Source organism: Natator depressus, chromosome 4 (genome assembly GCF_965152275.1).
Source record: "Natator depressus isolate rNatDep1 chromosome 4, rNatDep2.hap1, whole genome shotgun sequence".
NCBI classification, from domain to species: domain Eukaryota; kingdom Metazoa; phylum Chordata; order Testudines; family Cheloniidae; genus Natator; species Natator depressus.
Window position 1 is genome coordinate 126,123,429 of NC_134237.1, and position 17,264 is coordinate 126,140,692.

The window sequence follows — 17,264 nt, forward strand, 5'->3', positions numbered from 1 at the left end:
CGAACTCAGTTAGGGTCTCTAGGCACTACTGTAATACAAATAATAACAACTAGAATCAATACATATTAACTGGTACTGCACCTAAAGAAAAACATATCGCTCACTTTATCTCTGATGTAACACTGGTGGCTTCAGCGGATTTAGACTAGGGATGAATTTAGCCCAGAGAGTCTTTAAAATGGATTTATAAATGAATATACTTGTCATGCAAAGGACTAGATCAAAGAATTGATATTGCAAAGTTAATCTTTAATGAAGGATAACTCATTGTTTTCTCCCAGTGCCAAAATTCTTTGGTAAGTGACATGTTTTGGACAGTTCACCATTAGCAATTTTGGAAAGGAAGCTTAGACACAAAATAGTCAGAGTTGGCTTCCTTGCAAAACTCACTCAAATTCTGATTTCCTTCTGCGTTTCTCTTCTCAAGAGGCCAGATGCATTCCTTTCCATGTCCAATAACTCTGCTTCTTGAAAAAGAAGAGGGGGGGGGGGGAAAGAGAGCGAGAGAGACAAGTTAACATTCCTGCTAAAAAATATACACTGGAAAATTTACTGGTGAAACAACATTTTGTTCTTACCACAAGGCAAAAAAGGCTGACAATAGTGTGGCTAACAATCAAAGTTACTGTTAATAGTTAGCCTGAACATTATAAAAAGCTCTCTCACATTTTTCTTCATCTGTTAGTAGTCCACAGAACAGAAGAAGATTTTTAAAATTAATCGTTGGGATCTAAAGGAGTTATGTTGACATTAAAAGAAAAATGTAATGGTTTGTGCCAGCAAAAGCTATGAATTAGTATCAATCTTTGGCTGAGACTGAAAGCAAGTATGAAGAGTGCCATTATTCTGTTTTCACTGCAAATCAAAGTTCTTGGAATTAGAAGGCCCCTGGAATTTGTAATGAAATCCACTGGACCTGGACCAATTTACAGTAGCTGGCCCCACAATTGAGTCTTCCACCTCGAAGTCACTGGTTCAAATTCAGTTAGGTAACTGGTCAATAAAAACTTTGCTCCCACGAGATTGCTGTTTGGAGGCATGCATGACATGATGGAGGCTTTGGTTCAATTTCTCCTGGAGAGATAAATATATTTGATACCCCCCCCAGACGCACACACAGACACAAAAATAATGTGAAAGCTTCACCAGAACATTCAAAGGTTGAATGGACAACATGGAATTGGAAGTACCTTCACTGCTACAGGTACTCTCGCCCAGTCGGGGTTCGAGCACAGTTCGTATGGCTCTGGCATGCCAGTTCAGATGGAGTTAAATTAACCCCCCCCCCATGAAGACCTACGTCACACTTTACAGAACATACTGATTACTGTCTTCACATCATTGCCTCACAAACACATCAAGTACGTTGAAAGAAACTGTTTCAAAAGTGCTTAGCCTTGGCCAAGTTCTGCTCCACAGAAATCAAAGGGAGTGTTACCATTAACTTACACTGGCCAAGTTAGGCCAATACTGAACACACTGGAAAAGCCATAAAGTGCAGTTTTAATGACAAACTTTAATTCTGGGATAATATTTCTCAGCTATGAGCCATGCCCCAATTACGGATATTTTCTGTTCTGTCAGATGCAAAAGGTCTGTTACTTGAAAATCATTATTTATGCTTCCAGTTCTCAAATAATTGCTAAAGCAGGATGTTTTGGGCTACTTATAATATAACTGTAATTAGAAAAATGACTAAAAGAGACCCTGTGGAGATACACATTTGTTTTCTCTTAATTGTTTTCAAAACTTAGTTGCTCAGTTTACAAATCAAGACAGACCTTTTCTTTCTGCCAGCCCTGCAAATTCAGCCAGGGATCTGAAAGTTAAGCTGGGTGCTTTCTGGCTCACTCATCACTAGCAATTAAGATTCGGCATAATAAAGAGGCTTCCACATGGGCATGGGTTCTGGAGGAGGAGTGGGGCCTTAGAATTGTAAGCTCTTTTGAAGGAGGAATTGTCTATCTTTGTGTCTGCACACTACCTACCGCAATCAGGCCTGACCACCACTACAATATAAATGATAATATATTATTAGTGTTATATTATTGTGTGAGATTTTCAAGTCATGGCACGTCTACTCCTAAATCATGAGAGCGTTTTTGGAAAATCCCAGACGTCAGCATTAATAAAATAATTAATTCAATCTACTGGACATTTCCTTTTGGGCACTTTTAGAGGAAGTAGTAAACTGGTGTCCTCTGAGACCAATGGAGAGACTGAGAAAGAGAGAGCATTAAAACTATGGAACAGGAAATACATTCAGCCAAAAAGGAGATTATGCCACATAATTCTGGCTAGTGTTCATTATAGACTGAAGAGTGTCATTATTTTTATAGCACTCTGAAATGGAAAAACTATTTTTTAAAAATCCAGTTTTTAGCTGCCCCTTTTGGGCAGTCAGCTCTAAGGGTGTTCTGTTTAGGATATAGTTAGACTAAGGCATTGTAATGAAATAGACTTGCTTTTAATGCTTCTGAATGTGCTCCCTGAAAAACTAACCAGTGCAAAAAACATTGTTTTAGAACTTGGAAGTCTCTTTATCAATTAAAATTCCTTGTGGCAAAAATGTGTGAGGGGGGATGGAGCGGGGTTTGGCCTTATTAAATGAGCTTTCTTTCTTATTTCTTGGCGGTTTTGCACCCCACCCCTCACCCCGTTTTTTCAGTTTGGCTCAGTAATTCTTTGCAGCTTCCATTGGGCCAGGATTTGGCCTGTAGTCTTTTACATTCCTAAACGGAACTAATGAGCCCCTCCTGATCTGGCCAGTAAGGTGAGTCATCAGACCAGATCTGTCCCTCCCTGCAGGGTCAAGCAGCCTGATGCTCACTTACACTGTTTAAAAGGGTAACCATATCGAAAGTTCATGAATCGGAGTGAAGAAGAGGGTTTAGAAGAAATGTCTTTATGTGACAGACAACCAAAGGCAGAAAGTCTGCGGTATTAAAGTATGAGTCAAACTAGTCCTTGGAGGGAAAACACATGACATGGTGGACCGATACAGTAGGTGGATGGGCCACATGGTCTCCTGCCATCCCTAGCTTTTGCTATTTTTAGTTCCTTTATTTGAAAGACAGCCCTTTAACACTGAAGTTCTCGATGTAATTGAGGTGTAACTTTCCTCTCAGTTCACCTTCTGCCCCTCTTCTCGTTACTTCTCCAGTACTTCTTTGTTTTCCCACCTCCTTTTTCCCTTTCTCCATTCCTGTTTTTTTCTCTCCCCATTGTTACACTGCTCCCTCTCTCTTCCTAATATCAACTACTCTCAGTTTCTCCCTTCTTTTGGTATCCCTCATCTTTCTTTCCTGCCTCTGCATTACTCTGATGTCTAGCTATTTTTTTTTAAAAAAATTAGGATTTGTTTTTTTAACAAGGTTTCTCTCTCTGATATGTAAGTACCACTTCCCCTTTTCACCTCATTTTTGCTCTTTTTCTATTCCTTGCTCTCAGTCTCCCTTCGTTGTCACTGACTCTCCATCACAATCTCTCCTTCATCCCCACTTCCTCCAATCCCTGCCCATCCATTGAAACTGGCCTGATAGACTCATTTCTCTTTTATGGAAGTGCAGGGTCATGATTACCCTTAAGAGCTCTTCCCATACAGTGTATGGCATACACCCTACATGGAGGCCCAGGGTTACAAAAAGCCTGAACATTTAAGGTCTTCTCTCCTTCATGGAGTTCTAGGATCAAAGTTCATGGTTCTCTGTCTGACAGCAGCTGGTAATGGGGAACGCCTAGGCAGCCATTGCACTTCCTGTCCTGTATAAGTGTGCATTGCAGAGCACCTTCCAGTAGGACTGAGGTAGGCACCCTACTTCCTGCCTCGCCAGCCTATGGAAATTTCACACAGCTTCAGCCATCCTCTGCAGCCGGGGAAATAGGCTTAAGAGCTCTTTCATGCATTGTTGTTACATGCTGTTAAAATATGGCTGCTTTGCATCCCAAAGGCAGTTGCATTTCAGCATAGGGGAAGGAAACCCTGTGTATATTTATATATATATAAAATCCTACTTACTACCCCCACCGGATTGTTGTGAGGTTGGATTGGTGATTGTTCTGATATATTCTGCTGTCCCTACATGGGATACAAGGTGCTGCAGAAACACAATGAATTATCACTCATATATATTGCCAACAATCCAGTTGCCTGCAAATGTTGCAGGCCCAACTTTGGCATTCTTTCTTGGAAAATGTGAGTCTTCTTCGGTTAATAAGCTGCTGTTGTTGCTGAAATGTTCCATTCTCACAAAACATGACTGAATGCACAGACAAAAATCAGAGTCCCTAACTGAATAAAAAGAACAGACAACAATCCAGAAGTGCAAAACTGACTCATAAAACCCTTTCCTTAGCAGAAAACATCTTTTTGTTGTTGCTGTTAACTTTTTTAATACAAAATCCTTGCAATCCTTTGCTGCGATAACATACTTCAAAATTCTAGCTCCCAGCAGAATTCAGTACTTACATAAAAACACAACTGCAGTTACCGGAGACTAAAAATACCAATGAAAGGTTAATATTTAATATTTTGGCTAGGAGGTCCTTTTGGAGGACTAGAGATTGACCTGCGAAGCTTTCTCAACAAACAGGCAAAGACAGATACAAGGTCTGAGATTTTCAGAAGGGACTAGTAATTTTGGATATCTCCATTTATAGGTGCCCAACTTGACACCTTCAAAGGCCCCCAAATTTTCAGAAAGTGATGAGAATCCATCCTCCAAAACATCAGGCCCTTTTACAGTAGCTCAAATTGGGCACCCAAAATCACTCAACACGTGAAAATATTGACCAAACCTTTCAAGTCTTCTTGGTTTTCTTTCTGGTTTTAATAAGTGATTTTCATTTCCACATGCATGTATGGATCATGTCAGTGTTTTGGATTATGTTAGTATTTTCATACATGTGTGTTGGTTGGTAATTATCCTGGGTGAAATCCTGTTCCCATTGAAATCACAGGGAGTTGTGCCATTGACTTCAATAGTGCCAAGATTTCACCCTATGTGTTTATTATAAAAGCTTGGATGTTAGCAGTCTGTTCCAGGTAAACACACCCCCTGGTGGAGCAGAGAACTACAATTCCAGTTCATAGGGCAGAACCCAAATTAGGACCAAATGCAGAGAGTCTGTCTCCTCTCATTAACCTGCAAATCAAGAGTAACTATTGACGTCAGTGGAATAACCGTGCTGTAAAGCAAGTGTGAGTGAGTGTAGAAACACACTCAACAAATACACTCCTAAGGCTGTACTATGATTTTAATTAGACCAGTACACATCCAGAATCTCTCCACAACAAGGATACTACAGATTTACATGGCTCTGAATATCAGACTACAGCGCCTAATAGTTTTCTCCCAAGCGTTTGTCGGTCTCCTAGATACAAATCTGAGTTCAGAACTGTGAAAGCCTAGACTCAAATGATCACTAATATTTTTCAAGCACAATGTTTACTTTGTTTCAGAAGCACTCAGTATCCAGATGTGTGGGATACAAAGTCATCTTAAATTGCATATGGTATATATGACACTGTACAAGCCAATTACATTTCTAACATTAAAATAACAGGCCTTCCAGCAGCTCATCAGGGCAGAGATAATAGTGTTCACTGATCAAAGTGAAAGCTTTGATTTTCTGTTCTTTGTGTATAGATTGGGGACAACAGCTGAATAAATGTAACAACACATAGCACCAGGCCACAGCAAGCTGGCTACAGTACTATCCTAGTTCATTCTCAACATACTCAACTTGTTTGGGTTTCTTTTCTGCACCCCCAGATGTTGGCAGCAGAGCAGTGGAAAACAGAACATTTAAACATGTAGGAGTATTTACTCTTGTCATGACACAATTTGGGATTTTCCATTTGAGCTTGAAAAACAAACCTTAAAATTAATTTATTAGGAAAATAGTAACTATGAGGTAAACTTTGTCAGTGAGTGCTGGGAGGTCAAATACACGACATGTATTTTGGTTAATGTATTCCTAGAACAGGGCAAAACTTGGCTTGTAAGCTATTAATTGGAGCATTATGCTCTCCGTGCAATGGGACAATGTAAGAAAATTCCTGAGACCCAAGGCTTACCTTGTGTTATCACAACACAAACCTTTCCCTCAGACGCAAAGCTGGAATTCCTATTGACTTTACAGCTGAAGATTACCTAGAATGCCAAGCCTCGTGACGGCCTATGGATACTGAAACCCTGCTGTTACCTTGTCATTCTTAATATTGCCAATCTCAAACATTCATAATAATCAGTCAATCCTCAAAAAATCATGAGGTTGGCTTAGTAATCATGAGTTTTTTTCAAAAAGCAATATATGGTGGGGTTATTTCTATTTGTTTTCTGGTTTCTGAGACTTTAGGCTACATTTAGGTCACATTTTCAAACTTTTCTCCATTATCAAAAGTGGGGTTCTTGTGTAATCACTTGACTCAAAGGGCTAGGGAATTAATAAAAACACTGATTAGCCCGAGACTTGTAATAAAAACACAAGAGTTGGCAACACTACTTCCACGTCCTCTTCTGTTTTGTTTGTCTGCTTACTCACTGATTTTGAATTGTCCTAATTTTACATTGCAAGCTCTGTAGGATAGGGACAGTCTTTGTGTTACTTGTGTGTACAATGTCTAGCAAAACGTAGCCCTAATCCATGGTCATGGTCCCTAAACACTACCACAATAGAAATAATTAATAAAGGTAAATCCAGAGCTTTGCAAGCAATGACAGAAAGTTTTGAAGATCACCTTGTAGGGATTCCAGTAAATCTACAGTGATCAGTAATCTATTAGTCCATTTATGTTCCCTTTTTTGTTGCTGATTACTATTTTAGTGTGCAGTAACGATGACTCTGTCAGATGAGGTACTTCCAGAAATTATATTCCATCATTTCTACATTGCTTTTTATATTCATTTATGTACAGGCAGGCGTGTGTAGTGGTTGGGCATGAATAGTAACACTGATCCACTCAGGAATATGGTGAGCTAGGCAGAAAAGTAGATTTGGCTGAGCTTGGTAGGAGCTAAAATGACAAAATGAAATAAGCAGTGCGAGTGAGTAACAATCAGTACTGCAAAGTGCTTCAACAATTCAATACTAATACTTTTACTAATACTAATACTTTTTGAATTATGAATCAGTCATGCTGGGAACTAACACTGTATCTTGTATTGGCTTAATCCCCAGCACCTCCAAGGTCAGGGATAAAACCCCAATTAGTCATGCTCTGCACCTGGTGATTGACTAACAGCCTCCTGGCCAGAAGATGCAGAGCTAGGCCTTTTGAGATTTAAGATCCAGATTGAAGCATTGTCATGTACATGGACTGGTATCTGAATCATGACTAGTCCCATTAATTTCAATAAAAAAAGTACTTGTGGCACCTTAGAGACAAACCAATTTATTTGTGGCACCTTAGTCTCTAAGGTGCCACAAGTCCTCCTTTTCTTTTTGCGAATACAGACTAACACCGCTGCTACTCTGAAACCTACCATTAATTTCAATGGGGGTGAATAGGGACTACTCAACATGCGTAAGGGTGGCAGAATCTCAACGGGAGCATCATACGCCTCCCACACACACAATAGAATGGAAGTTGGTGTGAGGCCTCATGGTAGATCCCAAGCCAACCTAGTCCATCCAGACCAGAGCTGGTTAGGATACATAAGGTTCCCACATGCAACCACCACAGAAAGACGGATGGAGGTTGATGCTTTTTGCTAACATCTCTTCTTTACCCTGGCCCCCCCTCCCATGTGTGCACCCAACCCCCTTGATTTAAATGGGCCAAGACTGAGTGCTCCTTTCATGGCAGTGGAAGCTATTTTTAAATTTTTGAAAGTTAAACCAGCTCTGAAGATGGATTAGCAATGGCAGATCCCGCTAAACTATAGGCACGTGAACTAAGGATGGACAGCTGCTCCGACGTTCCTGGCTGGGAATCCAGCCCTTAAACACATTTGATGCACATACATGGCTTCTTGGCTGCTCCATTTACGCCCATCTGTTATGATGGCATTGTGCCTGCTTAGAAGTTGGTCAGACCTTTGCCCTTGGGTAATACACCAGGCAATAATGGATATGTATAAGGACAGCCTGCATAGAATGGCAAGAGGAATTGTTCCTTCAAGAAGTCCCTCACTTCTGCTCAGTGTCTATAGTGGAGCATTGGAACAGCAAATGCCTCCTTATACTTAGGTCACACAGATCTGTAATTATGTCCCACTAAAAAAGAGTAAACAATATAGGGAAAAGGAGCCATGGACTTCATGGAAACTTCTGGCTGGCAACAATAAGACAGGTTGTATTACAGTGCATTCCTGAAATACATGTGATTACCAATTGGGATATCAACATTAAAGTACCACCCACAGCCACTCTATCTAGCAGACAACGGGACCGGGGACACATCAAATTTCAAAGGAGTGAATACAGCTGAGTCCAAGATGCCACTTGCCTCAAGAAAAGGAGCCAAGGGTCATAAACCAAACTAGCCTTTAACAGGGTACATGATGCCCTTTCACATGGGAGCAAAAGGACATAAACAGATTATGTAGGGTGGAAGAAGAGGGTATTTTCATCTGCTCTTTCGGGAAGAGAAATGTGTTTCCTTTTATGAGAGATGGACATGAAGAAATGTGCACAAAGCAGATTTCTAAAACAGAAAGGGAGAACTTGATGATAATCTCTCCCCCCAAATCTGTGTTTGCGAGAAGCAAAGACCTTGAGACTATAGGCAAAGTCGTCCTCAGTTTAATGTAGGTTGGTGTACATATTAGTATTACAGCAACTAGAGGCCCCAGAAGGCTTACAATCTAAAATAGATAAAACAAAAGGATAGAAGAAGTATTATTAACCCACCCTCCTTATTATATATTGGGAAACTGAGGCATGGACATATTAAGTGACTTGCCCGAGGTCACACAGGAAGTCTTTGGCAGAGCCAGGAAGCGAACGTAGATCTCACAAGCACCAGACCAGTGATTTACGTACAAGACCATCTTTCCTACCTTAGTACAACAAAAGTATGTATCAGGGGTGCAGTTTGGGGTAAGAACCTTTTGTGCTGCCTAAGCCAAGAACTGCAATGGGAAGAGAAATCTCCTCCCACACTCTCAAACTTCCTTCTAGGAATGCTCCACCATGCACCCACCTCCTTGTTCCTTTTAAAACATTTATTTGAATCATCAGTATGGGTATAAGGGAAAACATGGCTTCTGGTGCAGGTGCTATGTTGGGTGCTGTTGCCAAATAACTATTAATAAATATTAACACAAAACAAGCAAAAATAAGTTCTAGAGTTTTGAAGGGCCATAAACCCTCATACTTCCGGGCATAACCCAGACCCAACCCCCAACCAACAGGTGTCAGGAAGAAACTTTGCCTGGGGGCAGATGATCTCAGGTCTGCCATCTGCAGGATTTCTAGTACTTTCCTCAGAAGATGCTGAAAATGGCCACTTCATGAAAGGAAGGCTGGCCTAGTGCTTAAGGGGCTACCCTAAGGTTCAGGTTCTGTTCCCTATGCTGCCAAAGACTTCCTGTGTGATGTTGGGCAGGTCTTTTAGCCTCTCTGTGCCTCAGTTCTCCACCTAAAATGGAAATAACAGTAGTTCCCTACCCCAAGAATATTATGAGGCACTTGTTTACTATGGTAATGGGAGCCATATAAGTACCTCAGATGGAGCGCAGGGCTTATCCAGAATTGTAGCTGTTCGGTCCCAAATCCCATTTCCCTAAACTATGAAGGTGTTTTGCTGTGGGATTTTGGCACTTTGAGAACTTCTGGTGAAATAGGTGCAACATGTCATCCTTTGTTCTTCATTCCCAGTGTTGCTTTGGCTAAGGGAAGAATCAGCATTTTTTTCAGCTACCACCAATAAGACACATTCCTTCCGGATCCTTTATCTCCAAAGGGAACCCCGCACAGGGGGACACCTCAGAGATCTTCAATTTTGCAGCAGCCACAGGCCCCAGAGGTGGACGGTGTATTCAGTTTCTCTTTCTGTAATCAAGTCTGACATGCTCAGTTTCGTGTTTCACATCAAGCTCACGTATTCCTTTTACTCCAGGCTGCCCTCCCCTAATCAGAGGTATTACTACTTTTGCTCTGTCTTGCCAGACAGTGAATTTTCACTAACTGGACCCATAAGAGTGCCCTTACTTCTGAGATGAGGCAGACCTTTACTAAGTCTTATGTTGGTGGAAAGGATCTAACTTTATAGGGAAGCTTTTAATAGAGAAACAGGGTGTTATTGTTATGTAATGGGTGGAAACTTCAAGACTTCCATTTAAGTAGCTTGATAACTCTTACTAGTAATCAGTACATTTTTCTTCCTAGTGGCGATGTTTCTTCAACATAATTAAGTTCTTCTCTCATTATTAACACATCACTATGCTGCACATCCTGGTTGTTGTTCAGTTCCTAATAACAATAGAACTATAACTCAGATCCTCCTCCTTCAAAAGGCAATGCCCCCAACCACTTGAGCAAGGGCAGAATCATAGGGCCTTTGTCATTTCTGATCAGTAGATTCTACCCAGTAGAGGGCAGTGAAACACATACACATTGACCTAATCATTAAATAATCACTTCTTGGTTAAGATTATACAGTATTTGAAAATTGTTACAAATGGACACACAAGGGTTGGAAATCGACCCATGTTCAAAAGGGCCAGCATAAACCTATGCACCACTTGAGCCAGATTTTAAGTAGTGCAGAGGCCTCTGAACAGGGGTAAATGTCTCCCTTGCAACATAGTTGTGAGAACTGATGTAGAATTTGGTGGGCCTCTGTGATTTAGTATACTTGGGGCCTTGCTATCCCCAAGTATATGAAAGCTGGATCTGAAAATGGTACAGCTGACCTTGGATTACCAGACTGAAAGGAAGAAAAGCAGAGATGTATCCAAGATGTCTGCTTGGCATAAGGCCTTCCAGAAGAAAGGCCAGAATTTCTAGCTTCTTGGATGGATTCACCCATAAACTCGCCAAGGGTTTTCATTCTATGCACCACTAACTGAAATAAGGTAATGGTAATGGGAGGTGAAATGAAATTAGGTGGAAAAAAGGGAACATTTTATGGGTTTTCCAGCACAAATCCTTCATTCAGGTTTTTTGGGAAGAATCACACTGTTCTAAGAAATAAGGCATAACATATAGATCAGTAACGGTGATTAAGTAAACATCAATTGGCACTTAGTGTAAAGTCAATCTAGGTCCTAAGGCCTGAAGCCTTAGAGTAAACAAAGGTCACTATTGTCACCTGTTGCTGATGTGGGAGAAGAGCAGCCAGAGAAGCTAAAGAACCGCAGAAGGGTCAGAGCAGCACTGGGGAGGGTGCTCTCTGCCAGCATTGCAGAGCAAAGGGGGATTGAGTGAATGAGCTGGGACTTATTTGCATTTCAGTTTTATATGACATTTTCGGGCATTTTCGTTAAAATTCAGTTAATTGTTGAGTTTATAGGCCAAAAAAAAAAATACAGTTGACCCTGTTGAGAAATACAAGGACAAGCCATTGACAGCAAATGTGCTGAGGGTCACCCTGACCAAGCCTGCTGTCAGGCACAGTTGGGTAAGGGAGTCTGGACTGAGATGAAGGGAAAAGGGGGGCTGGGGCAGAGAGGCCTTTGTCTTCTGTGGGGAGTGCATTTCTTGCAATGAGGGCTTTGTCAAGGGTCTACATAGCAGTGCTCCATCTGAAAAGTATGTCTAAACAGCATGCCCCTTTCAGCAGCAGGTTGGGTATACTATATGCCCCCAGCATGGGTATAAATAGCAGTGTAGATGGTGAGGAATGGCTTAGGCAATTAGAGTAAAGACATTCCTTACCCCTGTAAGTACCCCACACAGCTCTCTGCTTGCCTGAGAAGTGTTATTTTCACTTGTGTACTGTCCCCCTGCCTCTCTGCTGCTTGAGTCTTTCCACACCACAGGGAGAGTCCTGCAACAAGGAGCCTCCAGAGCCAGGGCTGTCCTTACCCATACGCAAAGCATGCAGCTGTGTGGGGCACCAAATTTCCTCGTGCCCTGCACAGCTACGTGCTGCTCCAGCCCCTGCACCAGCTCTTCCCCAGGCCCCTGCTCCGCCCCCGCCCCACCTCTCCTCTGCCCCAGCCCCGCCCCCATTCCCCTGAAGATTGCAGCCAGGCCCGACCCTGCACTCACATCATGGTAAGTGGAGCGACGCGGCCCCAGCCTGCTCTGCTCCCCTGGCTCCCAGCCGTGCCACCAGCGCGTGCTGGGGGGCGGTTCTCCCGTCCCCACAAGCCTGGGGCCCCAGGCCTCCACAGGCGGGAGTGGGCTGTGTAAGGCACCAAAATAGCTAGGGATGGCCCTGTCCAGAGCCTCTGGGCTGCAGGCAAGAGAAACTGCCAGAGGCTTTCCCTACCACAGTGAAAGAGTCCAGCAGAGGGGAAAGGCTCTGACAGCTCCCCACTGCCTCTCCCAAGCAGAGCCATTCACTGACACATGTAGCTACACACTGCAGTGTGGATGCAGCATGCTTTTCACTGCAGCCTGTAGCTACCCATAACCTGCATACCATCACAAGAAGCCTGCAGTGTCGACATAGCCTCACAGCTGATCTGGGACTGCTGTAGAACAGTGGACAGTGCAGACAACAGCAGCTTTAAGGCAGTCAGAGGAACAAAAGTGTCGTCATGACTAACCAGCGTCAAAGAGGCAGTTAGAGACCAAAAGACATCTTTTAAAAATGGGAAGTGAAATCCTACTAAGAAAAATAGAAAAGGGCATAAACTCTGGCAAGTCAAGTGTAAAAGTATAATTAGGCAGGCCAAAAAAAGCATTTGAAGAGCAATTAGCAAAAGACACAAAAACTAATGGCATTTTTAAGTACATCAGAAGAAGGAAGCCTGCCAAAGAATCAGTGTGAGCCACTGGACAATCGAGGTACTAAAGGAGCACTCAGGGAAGACCACGCCATTGCCAGGAAGCTAAATGAATTCTTTGCATCGGTCTTCACTGCAGAGGGTGTGAGGGAGATTCCCATACCTGAGCCATTTTTTTGGGGGGGGGTGGCAAATCTGAGGAATTGTCCCAGTTTGAGATGTCAGTACTGGAGGCTTTGAAAAAAATTGATAAGTTTAACAGTAATAAGTCACCAGGACCAGATGGTATCACCCAAGAGTTCTGAAGGAACTCAAATATGAAATTGCAAAACCACTAATTATGGTATGTCACCTATCGCTTAAGTCAGCCTCTCCACAAGATGACTGGCTGAATAATGTAACATGGATTTTTTTTAAAAAGTCTCCAGAGTTAATCCTGACAATTACACTCTGGTGAGCCTAACTGCAATGCCAGGAAAATTGGATGAAACTGTAGTAAAGAACAGAATTATCAGACACATAGATAAACACAGTTGGTTGGAGAAGAATCGACACGGCTTTTATAAATGGAAATCATGCCTCACCAATCTACTAGAATTCTTTGAGGGTGTCAACAAGCATGTGGACAAGGGTGATTCAGTCAATGTAGTGTACTTGGACTTTCACAAAGCCTTTCATGAAGTTGCTCACCAAAGGCTCTTAAGCAAAGTAAGCAGACATGGGATAAGAGGCAAGGTCCTCTCATGGATCAGTAACTGATTAAAAGATAGGAAACAAAGGGTAGGAATAAATGATCAGTTTTCCACAGTGGAGAGAGATAAATAGCAGGGTTCCCCAAGGATTTTTACTGGGACCAATGCTCTTCAACATATTCATAAATGATCTGGAAAAGGGTAAACTGTGAGGCGGCAAAGTTTGCAGATAATACAAAATTATAGAAGATAGTTAAGTCCAAAGCTAACTGTGGAGAGTCACAAAGGGATCTCAAAACTGAGTGACTGGGCAAAAAAATTGCAGATGAAATCCAATGTTGATAAATGCAAAGTAATCCCCACTGGAAAAAATAATTCAACTACACATAAAAAATGGTGGGGTCTAAATTAGCTATTACCACTTAAGAAAGATCTTGGGGTCATCCTGGATAGTTGTCTGAAAACATCTGTCCAAAAAATCTAACAATGTTGGATGGAGTGGACTAGGCCCAAAGGCCCCCTACTGGAGGCCTCAGGGTTCTGCCACACTCATCCCAGGAAAGAAGCAGTGGAGAAGTCCTCCAAACAGCCTAGAGTGGTTGTGAGGAAGCAACCCATCAGAGGGGCTGCTGGAATGGCCAGTCAGGGGCCAGGAGGGCCCTATAAAAAGGAGCTGCAGAATAGAGCAGCAGTTAGTAGCTGCTTGGAGCTGGGGGAGGAAGAAGAACTGTGAGCTTGGGTAGAAAAGCAACAGGATCATGGACAGCTAATTGGGGGCAGGGACTGGGGGAGCCAGTGGCTCCTGGCTGGCTGTTAGGACTGAGCCAAAGACAGTTTGCTAGTAGGGACCGGAAGAGCAGTGAAGGAGCTCCTGGCTGGCTGTGGGGACTGAGTAGGGACTGAGTCCAGGGAGGAAGTCCTGGGGATCCAGCCTCATACCAGGGCTGGACTGGTTTAAAGACCGTGGACACACCAGAGGGGGGTGCTTGCAAGAGGTGGGTGCCAACCCTGTTACTGTTAGGAAAGGTATACAAAATAAAACAGAAAATATCATAATGCTGCTATATAAATCTATGGTATACCCACCCATTGAATACTGTATGCAGTTTTTGTCACCCCATCTCAAAAAAAGATGATAGAACTGGAATAAGTACAGAGAAGGATAACAAAAATGAGCAGGGTTATGGAAACAGTTTCCATCTGAGGAGAGATTAAAAAGACAGACTGTTCATCTTGGAAAAGAGATTATTAAGGGGGAATATGTCAGATTTCTATAAAATCACGACTGGTATGGAGAAAGTGAATAAGTAAGTGTTATTTACCCCTGTAGGTAACACAAGAATTAGAGGTTACCCAATGAAATTAAAGGCAGCAGACTTAAAACAAACATAAGGAAGTACTTCTTCACACAGTGCACAGCCAACCTGTGGAACTTGTTGCCAGGGTATGTTTTGAAAAATTAAATAAGTTCCTGGAGGATATGTCCAACAATGGCTATTAGCCAGGATGGTCAGGGACACAAATATCTATGAATCTATGAAAACTCCATACATTGGTTGTCCCTCAACCATTGACTGCCAGAAGCTGGGACAGGATGACAGGGGATAGATCACCCTGTTTGGATTGCCCTGTTCGGTTCATTCTCTCGGAAACGTCTGGCACTGGCCACTGTCAGAAGACAGGATACTGGGCTAGATGGACCATTGGCCTGACCCAGTATGGCCATTATTATGTTCAATGGACAGCACAGAGCAGCTGAGGAAGCAGCTTTGAGGCGATGGATGGCGCAGAGAAGCACCGTCACCTTGGAAATGGTGGACAGCACAGAGCTGGCAGTTTAGGCTGAAGCTCCAGAAAATCAGCGGCCTACCTCATGGATTCTGGTTGGGCTTCCTTGCTCAGTAATTAAAGCTGACAGATGGATCAGGTTTTTCTGTAACTCAACAAAATAGCAGCCCAAATTGCTTCTTCCAACCTCAGTCCCAGGGAGGGGCTATCTCCTTCCTCCTGTCTGGTGGCCAGCATATGGCTGCAGTACAAGATCATTGCATTGAGTCCTTGCCTTTGCCATGTCACCAAGCGCCTACTGTGATTAGTTAGGACTTCTTCCCCCATGAAGCTGGACCTCACGGCTGGTCTTGCTGGAAGAGGTGTGGTGCAGCCACCCTCAGGCAAGGCACCAGGCTAACGCCTTATACCTGTGTTCTCCCAGGCACTGCATTATCTCTCTGGTCCCATCAGCTGAGCTTCCCCTCTAGAGTGGCATTTCTAGTCTCAAATTGGTGAAAGGGCAGCCCAGTGAGAAGTCAGGAGTGGATTTCCTCCCAGTCCTCGGAGGGCAGAAAGTCCAGTGGAGGGGCCTCTGCACTTGGGAAATGCGTTCCTAGATTTTAAAGCCAGAAAGGACCATTATGATCATCTTGTCTGACCTCTTGCATAACACAGGTCAAACAATTTCATCCCATGACTGCTGCATCAAGCTGATAAACAAGAGCACAGCAGTTTACCCCCAGCCGCCTGAATAACCTGGGGATATGAACCCAGGACCTCTAGCAAACCAAAAGTGTGGGCCACACTCCTCGGCCACCACACCACCCAAGAGCTTTATTATTGTGTTATTTATCCATCTGTAAAATGGATATAACTGAGGCACAGAGAGGGCAAGTGGCTTGATCATGTTCACACCATCAGGCAGCAGCAGTGTCAGAGAGAACCCAGCAGTCCTAACAGCCATTCTCCTGCTGTAACTAATATAAAGCACTATCTTGTGTGACAACTCAGGCAGGGCTATTCATCCCTGATGTGACACCATTGGATTCCTCCTTGCTAAAAACCCAACTCGGAGTCCGGCGGGGAGGGGGGAAGCTACAGCAAATGAGACCCCCTTCGGCTCTCCTCTGGTTGAAATGATTATTTGCATGTTAATCTCATAAAACAGAGGCCAGATTCTTGGCCCCAGCACTGCTGCTCCTGTGGTTCAAGGCAGGCATAAGCCAGCTTCACCAACCCTCTCTGAGGATCCCAGTCATGTAGGGGGAATCCCGCAGTGGTGTTGAGCTGACAGAGTTCTATTTTATCTCTGCTCACATCCCACTCTGATGCAGGGAGCATATTGGAGGAACCAGGAGAACGTTCGGGGCATCTTCATTTTATGGAAATCCCCAGCTGGCAATCCAGCCTCTTGAGGGCTAGTGACAGGCAGCACAGCTTACAGCAGACACAGGGCTGCTTATTCTTTTGCCTGAGCATCAGCCCAACCTCTTCAGCATCAGGGAGCCACTTTACACACCTCCCCCTGATCTACACTGAACAAGTAAAAGGCAGTCCCAAGGATCTTAGGCTAATTCTCAAGTCTAATTTTCTCATTGTTGGTAAAGATAATATTCTGGCAAGAACGTTTTCCTTTTCATAACCGCCAACAATCCCCAACTTTGGCTAGAAAGGTTGTGAGCAAATGGGTCATCTCCCACCTTTACAGAGCATTTACTGAGACTGCCCACAGATCCAAACGTTTTGGTCACGTAACACACAGATTTAAGAGAATACCTTAGGGAGACTGTACAATTTAAAACCCAGCCTCTCATATTCTTGGAGATATTTCCCCAAATCGAATAAGGAAATTTATTTATTCAAGATACCAACAATAGCAGCAAGGACCAGCATCATCCTATTATGGCCCTAAAGTGAAACCTCTATTACAATGTGGCCAAAAAAAGTAGGGTATGTG

At 43.1% G+C, this 17,264-nt stretch overlaps 1 long non-coding RNA gene across 1 annotated transcript in view; it reads right to left on the reverse strand.

Annotated features, from left to right (window-relative positions):
* Window positions 1-418: 418 nt before the first annotated feature.
* The window catches only part of LOC141985998 (uncharacterized), a 46,274-nt gene continuing 29,428 nt past the window's right edge, over window positions 419-17,264 (reverse strand). The window contains exon 4 of the long non-coding RNA XR_012639094.1: window positions 419-461. This is a non-coding gene — a long non-coding RNA (uncharacterized LOC141985998). The remainder of the gene's footprint in view (window positions 462-17,264) is intronic.